The following is a 19,328-nucleotide window of genomic DNA, read 5'->3' as shown; positions in this document are numbered from 1 at the left end:
CGCATATCAAAATAGTAATTCTAATCCATAATTATATATGACATTTCTACCAATTTATAACTAGCATGTGAGCGATTAAACCCATTCTCATGGTGAATTAATCGTTTCTAGAGTGGAATAACTATCACGACGATTTCTAAGTTTAACAAAGATCAAGCTTCATCAAGGCTTCTTCAACCCCTCTAATGGAGGTTTAGCCTTGATTCATACAACTATCATTTCCCATTGAATTAAAACTAGACATCATATAAAAATTCTATCTTTATGCAATTTATCTAAACAATGATTGAAATCTCAGGTAATAACTAGGAAATGAATAACAAGTAATAAGGGAATTTAGATCTAAACAATTGTAAATGACAAGAATCGAAATTGACAAACTAGCTATTTTATTTATCAAACTAATGAAGAACAATGATTCTAAAGATTAATCTAAAACAATAATTGAAATGAACTAAACTTAATTTTATTTAATGAAAACTAGATCTAGAATTATCTATATTTTTAGGTCTAACTAGCTACCATTAACAAAGACCTAAGCTTTTGTTTTTATATGTTCAGATCCAAAAATCGTGCATGGGCTTGGAGCCATGTTTTGGGCCAGAGAATCAGGCCCAAAACCCAATACTTTCAGTCCAAAAAGGCCTCTTCAGCTGTAGTTGACTTCGACAGACTTTTCGTCCACTTCTGCTCCTCTGATTGGGCCAAGGCTTGGACCATTGGAAAGTTCTTTCCGAGCCAGTCGTTTTGATATAAGGTAGACCCAATTCCAAGGTCTGAGTTCAAAGATACGGCCTTTGGAAGTTCTGCTGACTTTGTGAGTTGTTTCTGCTCGCGCTGACTTTAACTTTTCAGCTTTGACTGACTTTAGAAAGGCTTTGTCTTCTTGAATCTTGGCCTTTAATCACAGAACTCCTTAACAACCAACCATTGCTCCTTTATCTCATCAAAGTGGCACATTTCTGCACATAATTGATTTTGAAGCCTGTAACGCATAAAAACACGCAATCAGTATTAACTCTTAATTATTACTCACATAATTAGTCTAAAAGTATGATTGTTACAGGGTTAAAACTACAGTTTTGGGCTCTTATCAAGTACTTTCGTGTTTATTAACTTCCTGATTTTAAATTTCACTTCATTTCTAGTTAGTCTATTGTCTTTGTTATTTTACTTTCATTTTTATTTTCATTTGATTTTTTTATAATGTCATTGTTACTTCCAATACATCAACTATACGAATGATTTTGACAAATGAATTAGCGGGTAAACACTACAAATAATTTTATGCTCTTTTATCACTTCATCTATCAATCCTTGCTTGTTGGAAGCCAATTGGAACATAGTAATTATATGTTGGGTTTAGCAATTTTCTAGACAAGGCTCCACTGTTTGGTATAACACTATGTCACTTTCATAATTATGGCTTGTAATGGCCTTCAGTACTGGATCTGGGGAGGTCAAATGTAAATGAACTTACCCCCATTAGCTGAGACAATCCAATTCATCCATCTGTGTTGTACACTTTTCAATTACATGTATAGTTAAAATATTGCTTGTCTAGAAAAAGAAGATGTGTTTCAGGTTTACTTGGATGATCCTTATTGCATGGTGACCTTTCTAGTAGTACCTGCACACAATACTTGGAGCATTCTGAAGTTGATAACAATGAGCATCTCTTCATTCAGGTAACCAATACTTAACTGCAATGAAGTGCACTGGTAGACCAGGACCATCATACAATAAGTTACACAACATTTAGTATTTCTGTTGTCAGAATATCTGAAGTTGGAAATGATCAAGGTTTAGGCAATAGAAGTTGAAGGCCTTTTATTTCTTCAATGACCTTCCAGTCGACATGCACCCTTGCAACTGGAGTCATGCTAGTTTGATTCCACTCTGTGATTGAAAGCTTCCTGACCAGCTCATTAGTCGATGTTGGTACCCTCGTCACTGAGATTCTTAATAGTTCATTTGATCACTTCAAACTGTATTTTATTTGTCAGACAGAGAAGTGAATAAGCGGCATAATCTGCGTTATTTGCAAGTTAATTGTATTTTATTTGGTAGACAGAGAAATGTATATTTGCGAACCATTATATGCATCATTTTCTAATTCTCAATAGAAGAAGTATCATGATCAACTTTTAAGTTAATTATGAGTCCTTTCCTTAAATGTTGATAAAAACTATTCAAATCAAAAAATTGTTGGCTTTTTATTGAATTGGATTCTGATATGTCATCTTTAATGCCATTAATTTATGTGTTCTATTTATCGGGTTGCTTCTAGGGGACGTCACTTGTTTGGCCATTGTTCCAATTGATATGAAAGTAGAAGCACATTTCTTCGCCAAGGAGGAGGACATCATTGCCGGAATTTCTCTTGCAGAGATGATATTTAACGAGGCCGATCCTTTATTGGAGGTACGTAGGGAGTCGTTTATGCAATTCCTATCTTTATTATATTTATTTTAAATGCACAAAAGTGTCTATTTTTTACAACGTTTTTCGCTATTAGGTCGAGTGGTTTAAGAAAGATGGAGATTCTATAAGTAAAGGGACACAGTTTGCCAAAGTTTCTGGTAAGGTCACTGCTGCAACATTTTTCTACTTGTTCAACCCTTCCTTTTTTTGCCCTTCTTCTTTTGTTTATATTATCTCTAATTGTGTGGTTCTTATTGACATCAATGACCAATTTCCTCAGGATTTCCTGTCAGATATATTTTCAAAGGAAAGATTGATTGAAGACTCCTCTAGCATAAGTCCGTTGTACAATGATGGAACTAGATTTAGCATAAAATTGGTCATTCTTTTAGAAGTTAGCACAGGATGAGTTTGTTAGAAATGATGTTTCTTTTATGGATCAGGACCATCTTGGATATTCGTCTACACTTACTAAGTTGACGAAGAGAGTCTTGGAGCCTATAATTTTTCACAGCTGACGACCGACGTGAATACCTTGGGAGCTGTGGATTCTCAAATTTTTTTTGAGTAGGAAATTCAGCAGGAACCATCTATAAGGAGGAAATTCGACAGGAACCATTTGTCTCCTTTCCTGAATATATAGAGAAAGATTAAAAAAATGTCTAATTATAGTTTGAAGAATAGTAGTTGATACAATATTTGAGTTTCTATAAATAATTGATTGATTACTAGTACTTTTTGAAAGTTAAGTTCATGTTCGACATTGTTCTTTCTTATCTTAATGAAATAAGTTCTTCAAAGAATTTATTTATGTTGGATTGCTTTTGTTAATTAGTGTTGATGTTTATGAATATGAAAGGGGGAATATGGTGGTTTGGGACAGGTTTTTATTTGCTGGTTAATTGTCATAATCGAGCAATACCAGCAAAAAATGACAAAGGGTGAGATAAAAGGTTGTCTAACAATCTCTCTTTCCAAAAGAATTTATCACGGTTATTTTTTTGATATTATCTCGGTTTCAATAAAAAAAAACATCTCAGTTTTCTTATATACTAATTGGTTTCAATCAACAATTCATCTCGGTTTTATTCTATATAATATCAGTTTCATTTAGAAAACTGAGATAATATATTTAGATAAGATGTCAGACTTCTGAGATAATTTAGTAGCTTATTATCTCGGTTTAATAGAACTCTATTATCTCAGTGGATTTTACCTCGGTTGTTTTTTCCTAGAAAACCGATGTAAAAATTCTAACATCTCACCTTTTAGCTGAGCTTATAAACCATTTTGTTAGTAGTGTAGGTTGTGGTTTAACTGGTACCTCTACAAGGGTAGGCTCATCAGTTTCTATTTCGGTATCTAGTTCAATCTCCAGTGTAGGGACTACTTGTGGGGTAACTATAGGCATAGTTACGTTGTTATCAACCACTCTCTCATAACGGAGAGTGGTGATGGCATTCAACTCACCTACGTTTGCCTTTTCCGTACTAGTATTACCGTTCACCTCAAAGGCTGTGTTTGTTGTTTTAGGATTAGTTATTGCTTGACCTGGAAACACACCTTTGGGTTATACTTTCTCTTGAGCTAACTGCTGTAAGGAAAGTTGGATGGCTTGTAAAATCTGTTGTTGAGATTGCATACAGGTATCGAAACGATCCGGTTGTGGAGTAGGATTTGCTACTGGTTGTGTGACAAGAACTATGTTACGTTGATTATTAATGGGTGGGTTGTGATAGTTATTATTATTATCCAGAACGATACCTCTATTAGAATTAGAATTATTATTGTTATAATTATTATAATTTCCCTGACCTTGTCCTTGTCGTGTTGGAGCTTGGTTATAATTGTTTGCTTGCCTAACATTTTGATTATTAAACTTTGGAGGTGTTACTTGTTAATTATTTCTCCAACTGAAGTTGGGGTGTTGTCTCCAAGGGGCGTTAGGAATAGGATAACTATTAATTGAGCAAACATTATCTTGTTATAATTGTTGTTGTTCATAGGTGAGAGGACAATAGGAGTCTGGATGCTTAGGACTCAAACAGAAATTACATGGATTGGAGTTGACATTCATGACGGGGATATGCATTTGTTGAATAGAAATAGCCTCTACCTTTTTAGTGAGAGATTCGATTAAATTTTTAAGTTCAGGATCGTGTTTCATCTTAAACATACCGGCGGCTTTACCTATTGTAGAAGAACTAGCGGAACGGGAGAAATCGTTACTACTCCCCCAGTTATTATTACGCTTAGTTTGATCTTCTAAAAATTTATAAGCCTCTGAGGCTCCCTTACTTAGGAAACTACCCCCATTCATTATGTCAAGGACTTCTTTATGGTGGTGTAGAAGTCCTTTGAAAAAGGCACAAACTAACGTGTCTTTCGCTAGGTTATGGTGTGGACACTCTATAAGAAGATCGGTGAAACGATTCCAAGCCTCTAAAAATGATTCATGAGGATTCTGTCGAAAGAAATGAATCTTGGAAAGCATTTCATCGGTCTTCAGTGGTGGGTAAAAATGTTCCATAAATAGTTGAACAAGTTTAGCCCACGAGTCCATAGAATTAGGCGCTTGGGAAGTTAACCAAGACGCCGCCTTATCGGCTAAAGTGAAGGGAAATACCCTCAGTTTAATTTGTTCAGCATCAACCGTAGGATGGTGGAATGTAATAAGGACTTGGTCAATCCTATGCATGTGCTGATAAGGCTTTTCATGGTCTAACCCACGAAAAACGAGTAACAAATTAAATATATTTGGGGGGATTCAGAAATCCCCCACTAGGTCTGATAGAACGATGCAAGATTTAGGGCTATCGTTCAAGGCTTTGCAAAAGTCGGAGAGAGGAGACTCTCTTTCTTCAGCCATTATTTCAGGTGGTGTGTGTGGTATATTAGCTAGAGGTGTAGTAAGTGGTATACTAGAAAAGCGTGTTTGTTGACGTTGTCGATTGATTACGTTAGGCGTTTTTCTTCGACCTGACCTTAATCTCATGCAAGGCTAAGACCAATCTTAACTAAACACGACAACACTCAAAACAATCCTGATATGCTAGTATGAACCTCTAACAAGAGATGTGAGGTGTTTGAAGAAAGAAGTACCTGAATGCCTCCTTGCTTCGCTTATGAATAGTATCTTGTATACGCGTGCTCAGTGTATATAACAAGTTAGAACACTGAAAACCTTGAAGAAATGGGAAGTTTGAAACAAACCTATGGAAATCGGGCAGTTTCAGCAGAGGGCGCGGGTCGCGCTCAAGTCAAGCTGGAGTTATAGGCGTTTGGGCGCGGGGGGCGCTCGAACTTAGCCTTGGTAGGGCGTGGGTCGCGCTTCGGGAAAAACTCAAGGTCCATGCGTTTGAAGCTGGTAACGCCAGTTTTGCCTTGGCAAAAGGGCGACTCTCGACTAAAACTAGAGTTCCAGCGTTGAAGGCGGGTGGCTCCCAATTTAGACTGCCTAGGGCACGGGTCGCACTCCGTGTAATTCTGTGAGGAAAAATTTCAATGCTGAAACGGACAACCATAGATAGAATCAAACAAGGGTGGGTGGGTTTTGGGACTTTGGAAGACTAACAATTCTAAAGAAAACAATACTAAAGGGAACTAAGATGGCAGCGGCACCATTTGATAAACGGTAAAAACGAATATAGTTCTACCTACGTTTAAGCGATAAACTTCAAACGCAAGTAAAACTAAAACTGAACTCGTACTTGTTTATCAAAGATTATTGTACTCTCGAATCTATCGAAATAGAGTGAAGTAAAAGATTCGTTCCACTCCTAGTTCTTTAGCATTCAATGTTTTCTAATATTATCAGTCCTAACCAAAGTTAGTGAGAGTAATGGTGTGGAATTTATATTATGATGTGAATTCAAATAACAAGATACTAACTATAATGATTCAACTACGAAATGCTACGGAATACTAAGGTTTGAATCTAGATAAAGAATTAGGGGGGGTTGAATCCACCTTGAATCCAACTCAATAAACTAGCATAGATTGTTGTAATCTAATTCTTACGTTCTTACGATAAAAATTGGTCGTTCTAATTCCTAATCATTCATGGCAATCTCTACCAACTAATAACTAGCATGTGAGGAAGTTCTACCCATTCTCATGGCGAATCAACTCCCTTCTAGAGTGGAATAGACTCTTACAACGATTCTACACTACACAATCAAGTTTTCATCAAGGCTTCATCAAACCCCTCTAATGGAGGTTTAGCCTTGATTCATCAAACTATCATTTCCATATAAAATTGAATAAGACATAATATAAAGATTATAACTTTACTACATCAATCTACTCAAGAATTCAATTCGAAATTAAACAACTAAGAAATGAATAACAAACAATTAATTTAATTTAAAGCTAAGTACTTAAATAAATCAATAATCGAAATTATGAAGAACTAACTATTTTATTGATCTAATGAATAATAAAACAATGATTCAAATAACTAAATTAAAACAAGATAATAAAAAACTAATTAATGGAATGAAAACTAAAATCTAGATCTAGAAAATATCTCTAATGGCTACTTGCTACCTAACCTAATTCCTGCTTCAGAGTTCAGTCTTGTGTGTGGAAATGGAGGAGACCAGATCCACATTTTCGTGCATGGGCTGAGGAGCCATGTTTTGGGCCAGAAAATCGAGCCCAAAGCCCAATTTTTTCAGTCCACGGACCCCTTTCCAGATGGATTTCATTTCAGCAAACTTTTTGTCCTCTTCTGCTCCTCTGATTGGGTCAAGTCTTAGACCATTGGAAAGCTCTTTCCGAGCCGGTCGTTTTGACATAAGGTACGCCCAATTCCAAGGCTTGAGTCCAAAGATACGGTCTTCTTCTAAGTTCTGGCTTTTTGTGTTTGTTTACCGGCGTTGACTTTGACTTTTCAGCTTTTGACCGGGCTTTTTCTCCTTGAATCTTGGCCTTTAATCACAGAACTTCTTAGCAACCAACCCTTACTCCTTTATCTAGCCAAAGTGGCACATTTCTGCACATAATTGACTTAAATGCCTAAAATACATAAAAGTACGTAATCAGTATTAACTCTTATTTATTACTCACATAATTGGTCTAAAAGTATTATTGTTAAGGGGTTAAAACTACAGTTTTGGGCTCTTATCACCCCCAGGTCTAATAGCGCCGTCGTCGTGTGGGTATCCCCTAGGGTGTATTGTACAGTAGGATGACCAGGGTCCTTGTACTTAATGATTCCATTATATTCAAATAGAGTTGGAAACTGTTCAGTTAAAAATGCGTCTTTTGGAATGTTCGTTTTCCGCCTAGTAGTGCACAACTCTTTTAGAAACTTAGCATGTTATGGTAATTTTTTAATAGCTTCAAGAAAAGGTAGGTTTATTGTTAGATTTTTAAAAACTTCCCTAATCTAGTCAAAATTTGTATCCTTATTTAACATAGCTAGTCTCTAGGGAAACGGTGGTTTCTCTCTATATTTAGCATATGGATCAATAGGAGTTTTAACCTTTGCCGCTTTCCTCTTGGGTTGTGGTTTAACTGGTACCTCTACAGGAGTAGGATCTTCAGTTTCTATATCGGTATCTAGTAATTTTTCATTTTCAACGACTACTGGTGGCGTATTAATGGGCATTGTTACGGCGTTGTCAACCACTTTGCCAGAACGGAGAGTGGTGATGGCATTTAACTCACCTACGTTTAAGTTTTCATTAATAGTATTTCTTGATACTTCAAAGGCTATGTTTGGCATTTTAGGATTAGGTATAGCTTGACCTGGAAACACACCTTTCGGTTGGGCTTTCTCTTAGGTTAACTGTTGTATGGAATGATTAATGAATTGTAAAATCTGTTGGTTAGCTTACATATAGGCTTCGAAACAATCCGGTTGTGAAGGTGTAGTGGCCACAAGTGGTGTGACTGGAACTATCTCACGTTGATTATTAACAGGTGGGTTGTGATAGTTATTATTAACCGGTACGATACCTTTATTGTTATTATTATAATTATTATAATTCCCTTGTCCTTATCCTTGTCTTGGTAGAGTTTGGTTGTAATTGTTTGCTGGCCTAATATTTTGATTATTAAACCCTAGAGGTGTAACTTGGTGATTATTTCACCAACCGAAGTTGAGGTTTTGTCTCCAAGGTGCGTTAGGTTGGCTATTAATGGAGCAAACATTATCAGGATGTGATGGTGGTTATGATAGTTGTTCATAGACAAGAGGACAAAAGGAGTCGGCATGCTCAAGGCTGTAACAGAAATTACATGGAAGAGAGTTGATGTTCATTACATAAGTAGGCTTATGTTGAATAGAAATGGCTTTTACCTTTTTTGTGAGGGATTCGATTAGAGTTCGAAGCTCGGGATCAGATTTAACCTCAAACATACTAGCAGCCTTAACTGTAGAAGAAGAATTAGCAGAGCGGGGGATGTCATTGCCCCCCAGTTATTATTACGCTTAGATTGATCTTCTTAAAACTTATAAGCATCTGAGGCTCCTTTACTAAGGAAACTACCCCCAGTCATTATATTAAGAACCTTTTTATGGTGATGTAAAAGCCCTTTGAAAAAGGCATGAACAAGCGTGTCTTTTCTGAGGTTATGATGTGGACACTTTCGATGAAGATCGATTGAACGATTGTAGGCCCTCGAAAAGGATTCATGAGGATTACGGCGCGAAAAAATGAATCTTTTAAAGCATTTCATCATGTCTTGATGGTGGGTAAAAACTGTTCCATGAACAATTGAACAAGTTTGGCCCATGAGTCCATGAAATTAAGCGTTTGGGCGCAGTTAACCAAGACGCCGCCTTATCGGCTAGGGTGAAAGGAAACACCCTTAGTTTAATTTGTTCTGAACCTATGGTAGGATGATGAAATGTGGTAAGAACTTGTTCTATCCTACGCATATGCTGATAAGGCTTCTCGTGGTCTAACCCATGAAAAACCGGTAACAAATTAAATATATTCGGGGGAATTCCAAAATCCCCCACTGGGTTGGCAAGAACGATGCATGACTTAGGGCTATCATTTAAGGCTTTGTAAAAATCAGAGAGAGGAGTCTCTGCTTCTTCAGCCATTAATGTAGGTGTAGTGTGTGGTATTCTAGATAGGCGTGTGCGTTGACGTTTACGATAGCTAGCAGAAGATGGTTTACTCTTACCGGATCTTAATCTCATGCAAGGCTAAGGCCAATATGAAACAAACCACTAACAGCAGTCAAACAACCCTGATATGATAGAATGAAAAATCTTCTGACAGAAAAGACGATGAGTGAAGGAAAGAGTACTTGAATGCCTCCTTGCTTCGTATATTAATAGCGTCTTGTATACGCAATCCCAGTGTATTTAAGAAGTTGGAAACACTGAATAGAAAATAATTGGAACAAAAGGAAAGTCTGCAACCTAACCTGTGAATCGGGCTTTCTTCAAAAGGGGAACGGACGCGCTCAAATATAAGGCAACAAGGGCGCGGGCGCGTACACGCTTAGTGTTAGTGTAAAGAGGGCGCGGGCACGCGTTGAGTGCACAAATCTGGAGAATTCCAGTAGACTTCCAGGAGCAATTTTCTGATGTTCTGAAAGGTAGGTGCTGGCGTGCTCAGATAAACTGTAAATAGGGTGCGGGCGCGCTCCTGAGTACAATTCAGAAAATTTCCAGTAGACGTCCAGGAGCAATTTTCTGTTTTTCTGAAAAACACAAACACAGTTAGAACCAAACAATGGGTGGATGGGTGAATTAGGATATATACAATTAAAAAAATGAAGGGAACTAATCTAAACACTACTAAGATGGCAGCGGCGCCATTTGATAAAAGATAAAAAACACGTTTCTACCCTAACAATAATGTGATTTACTGCTAGAATCTTCTGGATAAAATGGATTTCACCCCCACTTAACACGAAGTCCCTTTGATGTAACTTCTCACTCATCGTAAAGTTCATTTGAACCTTAACGAAGCTTGTCCGATTCATCCGTATCCGTTGCCACGAATTTTCGAACTGGTGGATGCCACTTCGGGATTCCAACGCCTATCTTTCATGGATGCTTCTTCAGGGTACTACCAGATCTCTTTGAATGTGGATGACCAAGAGTTCACCGCCTTCATTACCGACCAAGGCATTTTCTCTACCTTTGTTATGCCTTTTGGTCTGAAAATGCCGGTGCAACCTACCAAAAGCTTGTCAATACAATTTTTTCCAATCTGCTGGGAAAAATAATGGAGGCTTATATCGATGATATAGTCGTTAAATCGAAGCAGACTGGTGATCATCTTTTCGATCTTCAACTTGTTTTTGATAGGCTTACGAGTATAACATGAGACTCAATCCCGCCAAATGTTCTTTTGGCCTCTCTTCTGGAAAATTTCTGGGATACCTCATGACTCGTATAGGTATTAAGGCTAATCCTGATCAGATACGCACCGTTATTGATATGTCATCACCAAAAAATAAGAAAGAAATTCAACGACTTACTGGTCGGCTTCCCGCTCGTCATAGATTTATTTCTAAATATTTCGATCATTGTCATCCCTTCTTCCAGACTTTAAAGGGGGTGGCAACTTGGAACGTTGATTGTGAGATGGCATTGCAACAACTGGAGAAATACTTTGTCAGTCCTCCTATATTGACAAATCCTTCACCGGGTCAACCTAGTGGCATATACCTGGCAGCTACAACTCAAGCTGTTAGTGCTGTTATTTTCATTGATGATGGTAGACCCGTCTTTTTTATCAGTAAGACTTTAACCGGAGCTGAGTCTCGTTATTCAAAGATGGAAAAAATTGCACTTGCATTGGTTCATGTCGCTCGCCGATTGAAACCATACTTCCAGGGGAGGTTGGTCAGAATTATACTGAAAATCCCTTACGCAAGATCTTTCGTAATGCACAGGAATCAAGTAGATTAGCCGAATGGGAAAGTTATCTTAGTGCATATAGCATTGTCTTTGAAAGTCGTGGTATTCTTGAAAAAAAGACATGCTCGGCTTTTTGATAGCTGATTTTCCGATTGATGATTCTCTTATTGACGATTTCTTGTGCCAGGAAGAATCTATGGAAGACATTATGCCGCTAATAACTGGGGGCGACGAAGACTAACATGAAAACGCAATTTCTAATCCCATTGACCTATGGATTGTTTACTCAGATGGCTCCTATAGTAAATCTGGGTCTGGAATTGGATGCATTTTTTGTTAAACCCGGCAAAGAAAAGATTGGGAAATCTGTGCAACTTGGCTTCGCCGCTTCAAATAACGAAGCTGAGTATGAGGCTGCCATTTTTGCCTTGAGAAACTTTCAGAGTTAAACTTTTTGTCAGCGTCGTTAATTTTTCTAAGGCATTGTGCCGATCTTTCTACGAAAAATTTTCCGAGCGAAAATTTTCGTTAGCTTCATTATTTTTTCTAAGGCATTGTGTTTGATCTTTCTCACGAAAAAATTCTCCGAAATGCGAAAATTTTTAAAAAGTACGTCATTATTTTTCTAAGGTATTCTGCTGATCTTTCTACGAAAAATACTCCGAGCGAAAATTTTCGTCAGCGTCATTATTTTTTCTAAGGCATTTTGCCGAACTTTCTACGAAAAATTCTTCGAGCTAAAATTTTCGTCAGCGTCATTATTTTTTCTAAGGCATTATGCCGACCTCTCTACCGAAAATTTTCGAGCGACAATTTTAAGTTAAGCGTCATTATTTTTTCTAAGGCATTAAAATTTGAACTTTCGAAAGCGAAACTTTCGAGGCTCGTTCGCATTAAACCGTCGTTTCTCCGTGTGGTAAAAATTCGCATTACGTTAACTTTCTAAGCGAAAACTTTATTCAGCTTCTTTATTATTATTATTATTTTTTTTTTGTCTACAACATTGTGATCTTTCCGTTCGAAACTTTTCGTCAATATCTTTTGATCGTAATTCCGCCGTTTCAACCTACGACGTAAATACAAATCTTTTCGTTAGTCTTTCAGACTTAACCAAAATTTGAAGCTAACTGGAAAAAAAAATACTGACATACCTGTTTCATGCTGTCGATTTTTTTTACCACCGCTTTGTCATATTCTCCGGACTTTTCTTCGTCTTCTTCGACAGCCCAAAATAACTCAATAATTGCGCAATTTCTTTGCTTAACGGAATTGCACTCCCGCAACTTAATTGTAAGCCGTTACTACTTCATTTTCTTCGACTTTTGTTTCAGATGCATACACTTCGTCCATCTCAAATCTCTCGAGTACTAGTATTTTCCGTAGTTCTTTAAGTGACCATCGTCGTGGCCTCGTGTGTACGTTGTATCTGTCACTTTCTTTCCACCTCACCAAGTCTTCGATCGTCATAGAGTTTTTTTTTTTCTTTTCGATTTTCTTACGCCTGCCGTATATTACGGTCGTTTCTACCTGCAAAAAAAAAAAAAAAAAATACAGGTCAGATAGCTCAAAAACCAAGTTTACTAAGTCCACAAGAGTGAACTGGGCCAGATCAATAGGACACAGGTACGGTGCCCTTCCTTAGAGGGCGCTTCACCGTATCATGTTTGTTACTTTCAGTTCCGAATGCACCGGGCCAAATTAAAGAAAAGCAGGTACGGTGTCCTTCCTTTGCTAGCGCTGCACCTTATCATCTTTGTTAAGTTTAGTTTTAAATATGGGCGCCATCTTTTATTGCCATTACAGCATTTTTTCATAGAATTTCATGTCCTCCACATGCAATTTTCTAGCTTTGTACAAACCAACCACAATTTTCTAACTTTATACAAACCAACCAAAGTCTATATCTAAACAAAGGTTAATGGAGAGAGACGTACCTGTTGGTTGACGCGAAGAAGAATCAAAGCGTTATACAGCAGCAGTGTTGGCAATACTGCAGCAGACGAATCACTTGTTTTTTTATGCCACGACTCCTTTACTGTCTCACTTAAGCTTGGCGAGAGGGATTTTGGGTCGGTATACACGGCTAAGTTGGTTGATGTAAGGTCGTGTTGGTTGCTGAACTTCCACGCAGAACTCTCGTCAGGTTGTTAGGTTTTCATTTCGCCAACGAAGTGACGATACTTGTTTACGAGCACTTGCCTCAGGGGAGCCTTGACCACGTTCTGTTTGATGAGAGCGACTGTTTTTTCCTAGATTGAGATATGCGGTAGATTAGCCAGCACTTGTATAAGGTTTTGTCGAGTTGTTTACTAGTGATGGTGAGATTCTTTATCTAATCCAACTCCAACTTTATCTCTAATCTCAATTCTTATCTACTCCACATTTTTATCTCATCCGAACACTTTGAGTCCGATTAATATTTAACTTCCTTTTATTACTATTATGATTATATTGCCCCTACATTTAATTTCAACGTTCTAATCCTAGTATCGCTATTCCGGTGGCACGCGTCGTCGAAATCAACTTTCGTATTGTTACGTAATGCGTTCGGTAAAGTTTTCGACAATCAATTTCTTTTGAAATTTTTTCGGTGCATCTTTTATTTTTTCTGAGCATTTTTCAGCCATTTTTTTTTTATTTGCGTCCCGTATACATTAGTTTGACATTATTTCGTTTCCAATAATTCACGAATTTTTCCCGATTGTCCATTTTCCTATCGTTTACGTTCACGCGACACTTTGTTATACATTCCGCTTACTCTTTTCTTATTCAATTTTTTTCCTTGCCTTTTCTTCTCTTCTTTGCCATGTGAACTTTGTTCGCATGACAAAGAGGGGGCAGTGTTTCGACCCCCACATACGTGGCAAACGTCCATTATTAGGGGTCTATTTTATTCATTTAATCGACAGGGCTAAAGCCCAATTTGTAATACCATGGATCAATGTACAGGCCCATTAACTCATGTGTCTAAAGCTAAACCTTAGCCACATGGTTTGTCACTAATGTACACTGATTTATGTCCAGATTCATTTCTTATCAAAGAGATAATTATCAGATGAGAGTTATAGTCTATCATAATTACTCAAGCTATAAGGACTCTCTACTCTACCTATATAAATACCAAACTGTTTTTCATAAGGAACTACGTGGAAACTTGATCCCCATATAATAGATCTTGGGTACGTAGGCAGCCATTATCTTGGTTCAGTTTCATCTCCCCCAACATCAAATTTCTCTGTTTCTTAGTGCGTTCTTTACCATTGCTCTCATTGTGTGGAAGCAGTTTATTGCCGAAACAGTATCCAAACAAAGAAGCCCCTATAAAAGATGGGGACCATATATCATTTGGAACCGGTAATGCCAACTACAAGTGATTGTATGACTTACGTATACTTTACTACAAATTTGACTTTTAGCAAGCTTAATTTTGTAGGTTTAGGACATTTTGGGAGTGTGGGAGTGGTAGGTCTTACGTAAGCTAATTGTTTCTTATTTTCTTTTGGCAAAAACAATGTTTCTCTTCGGGTTCATTCTGTTTTGTTCTACTTGTATTTTTGTATCTGGATCAAAGGCTAATCGTATGGAATGTTCTCTTCAAGAAGATGTATCGTCTATAGGTTAGTATTATCACTAGAGTTGGTCTTTCTAGTTTTAGTTTATATCTGTATTGAGGATTTGCATGTCTTTTGACTAACTTGTTATTTTATTAGCTACTATTACCTTCATTTGAATATAAACTTGGTTATGCTCTTGTTTTAAAATTTACCAGTAAGGTGCTAAACATACTATATTTTTACATTACAATATCTTGGTATAACTATTATATTAATGCACAATCAAACGCATACTTACTACACTTTTTTTTTGGTGCTTCTCAATTATGGTTTAACCTTGAACCATTCCCCACTAGTGTTTTCCTCTTTTATCGTGTTGTTTTTGTAAACTCCACAAACGATTCCCTTCTCAACTATATTTTCTGGAATGTAAATCATTTCAAGTGTTTTCAGTTTTACCTGCTGCGTTTAGCATAATTGGCAATTTTTAGAAGCAATAGACGTGACATTAAGTTCCATTCATATATTGCAAGTACTTTGGCCAGAGTGTCTTTAACATTTGTTCCTCTCATAACCGAAAAACAAATTTTGGCATACATTGCTTAGAATTCTATAAGTTGGTACTTTACTAATTTTGTGTATTTTGTGTAGGTGCTAGAATTACTCATAGCTGGAAGGAAAAGTGCACACGTACATGTTCTTGTTGATGAGTCCATGCCCATTAGAGAAGATTTACTTGATGCTATTGTGGCCCAAAAACGTGTTGTTCTTAAAAGTTGGCTAAAGGTATCTAACACACATACACGTATTTTCTTGTATCTTTCATGTACATTCCTATACTAGGGATTACAAGAAGATGCTTCCTTTTCTTCAGTTGGTAATAAGTTAATTCACATTTAATGGTTCATTAGTTTAGGGTGTTGTTTTTCTCGTGTTTAACGAAATTCTTTCAATTATTGAAACACATTTTGTTTTTTTAAAGTTTTTAATAGAAATCTTCCACTACTAAACTCAAATCTCTCAAAGGATTCAATTCCAGAGAAAAAGAAAGAAAATGACATTTAATTGGAAATTGGTCCCTTTCTAACCAGAGACATTAGTGGATTGGTCATCTTTCTGATAGCTTAGTTTTATTTCGCGACCTAGTAACCCCTCAAAGTTAAGGGTACTACCTTTCTATAAATGAGCTATAAAATGAATAGAAGTGTATCTTAAGTCTTTATTTAGCCACCTTTTTATATTTTTCTTTGCTTCTCTAGTGCAACTACACTTTATGTATAATTACTTCTGTACCCATAATTTATGACACTCAAGTGATTGTAGAGAAAAAAATTCGGACTGAAATTCCAGTTGTTTACTGCAACTCGCCACATATATATTTTTCTTTTTAGTGCCCTTGCATGTTCTTAACATGCATAACGATTGGACTTGTATGTTTATAAGATGTTGGGATGCTAAGCTTGCACAAGAGAAATACAGGATAACGATTAGACTTGGAGGGTGTGCATGAACTTTGTGTATGGTCACTGCTTTTCTTAAGGTAAAACCATTAGTTTTTTGTTTGCATTTACTAATTTTAATAGCCTATGCCCAAAGCTTTTTCCAAAAAGTAGTACTTTTTTTTTCCAGGGTAATAGAATCCATTTATTTATACCCAAGCAAAAGGGATTGTGACCAATGCACAATTGTTGAGTGGGCTGAACACATGGAGAGGGCCTCATAAGTTCATGGAATCCTAAGTTAACCAAGATATGTCGTTGGTGCAGAACGGATAAGGACTATGCCTTCGGTTAACCAAGCTATAAGTACTTGATATGGTACCTTAAAACACTATCATGCCATTTTTTTTTCGTTGTTTGCATCTTCTTATAATAACTTATTACTCGCATGTTTTGATATTTGAAGCATATAGCTGAACAAAAATATAACTTCTGGTTACTTGTGTAACAATGTGGAGTGACTTTGTTGTTTACTCAATTATTTGAGCTAATTTGATTCACAACTATTCATTGCATCCTTTGCTAACGTGATAAGATATGGTAGAACCCGGAGTTACTTCTTTAACGATATATTGTTTTTATCGATTTTTTTTTCTTACTTGTGCAATATACCGTACCTTTATTTGATTCACTTGCTCTTTAATTTTGTATAGTCATAGTGGAATGAGGACTTCGTGATGCAGATGCATAAATCGATTAACAGATGAATAGATGGCAGCTAGGTTTTTTGGTGTTGGAAGTGCGCACAACAAACTAAGATATAGCTAGGATAACGTTAGCGTCATATAATTATTATTTTTATTATTTTATTATAATTCTTTTGGTATAGGAATGATTTATTTTGTTGGGAGTCAAACTAGATGATAAATACTTGGTTGATCTATGAAATCAATAGAAGTTAATTGTTTTGAATGTTGTTTCTTTCTTCTCGAGTGGATGTTGTTTCCATATCATAAAGCAGGTTAAAGTGATTTTGGTTGTGATGTTTTGATAAATTTATGTGGATGTTGTTTCTATCATAAAGCAGGTTAATGAGATTTTGGTTATGACGTATAGGATGCAGGTTGAGAAATGAATACGATCGAATACAAAAATGAGAAAAAGTTAAAAAAAAAAAATTATTTTCATTTGTCTCGCTTTTGGAAAAAGTGACATAATATCTATTAAAAGTGACACAAATGACCACTCTTATGTGTCGCTTTTCTTTTTCATACGAGTTACATGGAGTTGATTCCTAAAAGTGACACAAGAAGTAAAGGGCTTTTGTTTCGCTTTTGGCGTGTAATGTCTCACTCACGGTCTAAAAAGTGACACAACTAGTATACTTAATGTGTCACTTTTGACGTACTTGTGTCTCACTATGGTCTAAAAGTGATACAACTAGTATACTTAATGTGTCACTTTTGATGCACTTATGTCTCACTCTGGTCCAAAAGTGACACAACTAGTATACTTAATGTGCCACTTTTGACGTACTTATGTCTCACTCTGGTCCAAAAGTGACACAACTAGTATACTTAATGTGTCACTTTTGATGAAATTATGTCCCATTCTGGTCCAAAACTAATACAACTAGTCTCACTTTTGACAAGCACTGTGACACTCTTTCTTAAAAGTGACACAAGAGGTTATTCTTAAGTGTCACTTTTTATTAACAAAAAGTGACACATTTAGTAAGGCTTTTGTGTCACTTTTGGTAGAACTTTATGTGTCGGGGGATTATAGGTCACTTCAGAATTAGTTTCAAAAGTGACACAAGTGACTTCTTGTGTCACTTAAAAAGTGACACAAAAAGCCCTTCTTTTAGTAGTGAAATAAGAAATCTAGTTATTATACAATTAGATCAAAGTTTTACTCTCAAGTATCATGCAATATTATGGAGTAAAGATTTCGTTCCACTCCTAGTTGTTTAGACATAACAGTTCACTAGTTTTAACAATTCTACATATATCCGTGAGAGCAATGGATTGTAATTTTACTAATATGATAAAAATAACTAATTACAAAGATTTAATGGTCTAGTTTATACTACGACAAATTACTACGAAGATTTTAAATGGGAAGAAAAGATTAGGGAGATTTGATTCCACCTAGATAAATTCCTAATATGTTAGTGTAGATTATTGCAACCTTAACCAATAAAGATTAAGTATTTGATCTCTAACTATTCATGACATCTCTAACCAACTAATAATTAGCATGAGAGGAAGTTTAACCCATTCTCATGGTGAATAAACTAACCTCTAGATTGAAACTCTTTAATAAGCAATAAATCTAACTAAGACATCAAGTCTTCATCAACGCTTCATCAAACCCCTCTAATGGAGGTTTAGCTAAGATTCATTAGACTATCATTAATAGAAGAAGAGTAAGACATAATGAAGATAATAACAATAACTTTGTTTTATTAATAAAGGCTAGGGTTTAGAACTAATAATTAGGTTATACTAAAGAGAGAGAGAGAAACTAATTTAATTAAGAGAGTTCTAATTAATGGGAAGGAATCTAAAAACTAAAAACTATATCTTTTGAGTTATATCTTAGTACTTTTTATATAGGAGAGGGCTAGGTTTACAATTTCATGCATGGGTTTTGGGCCATTAAATCAAGCCCAAAGCCTAATTAGTTAAGTCCAAAAAGGGTTTCTCTGCTAGAAATTACTATAATAGTCTTTTCGTCTACTTTTACTTATTTGATTGGATCAAGGTCTAGACCATAAGAAAGTTCTTTCCGAGCGGTCGTTTTGACATATAGTAGACCCATTTCCGAGGTCTGAGTCCAAAGATATGGCCTGTGGAAGTTCTATTGACTTTTATGTTCTATTTCTGCCCGCGTTGACTTTGACTTTTCAGCTTTGACTAGGCTTTAAAAAGGTTTTTTCTCCTTAAAACTTGGCCTTTAATCATCAAACTTCTTAGCAACCAACCTTTGCTCATTTCTCTTGCAAAAGTGACATATTTCTTTACATATTTGACTCCAGTACCTGAAATACACAAAAGCACGTAAACAGTACTA

General features: G+C 36.3%; 1 long non-coding RNA gene across 2 annotated transcripts; it reads left to right on the top strand.

The window, feature by feature from the left end:
* The first annotated feature begins 1,134 nt into the window (after positions 1–1,134).
* LOC147494609 (uncharacterized) lies at positions 1,135–2,637 on the top strand. Of its 2 annotated transcripts, none has more exons than XR_015198669.1 (3): positions 1,135–1,688; positions 2,291–2,424; positions 2,519–2,637. It is a non-coding gene; the product is annotated as an uncharacterized LOC147494609 (long non-coding RNA). The 2 variants fall into 2 exon arrangements; XR_015198670.1 differs by having other exon boundaries at positions 1,804–2,424.
* The last annotated feature ends 16,691 nt before the right edge of the window (positions 2,638–19,328 follow it).

Source organism: Coptis chinensis, chromosome 6, assembly GCF_015680905.1.
Source record: "Coptis chinensis isolate HL-2020 chromosome 6, ASM1568090v1, whole genome shotgun sequence".
NCBI lineage: Eukaryota > Viridiplantae > Streptophyta > Magnoliopsida > Ranunculales > Ranunculaceae > Coptis > Coptis chinensis.
This window is presented reverse-complemented; position numbering and strand designations above follow the sequence as displayed.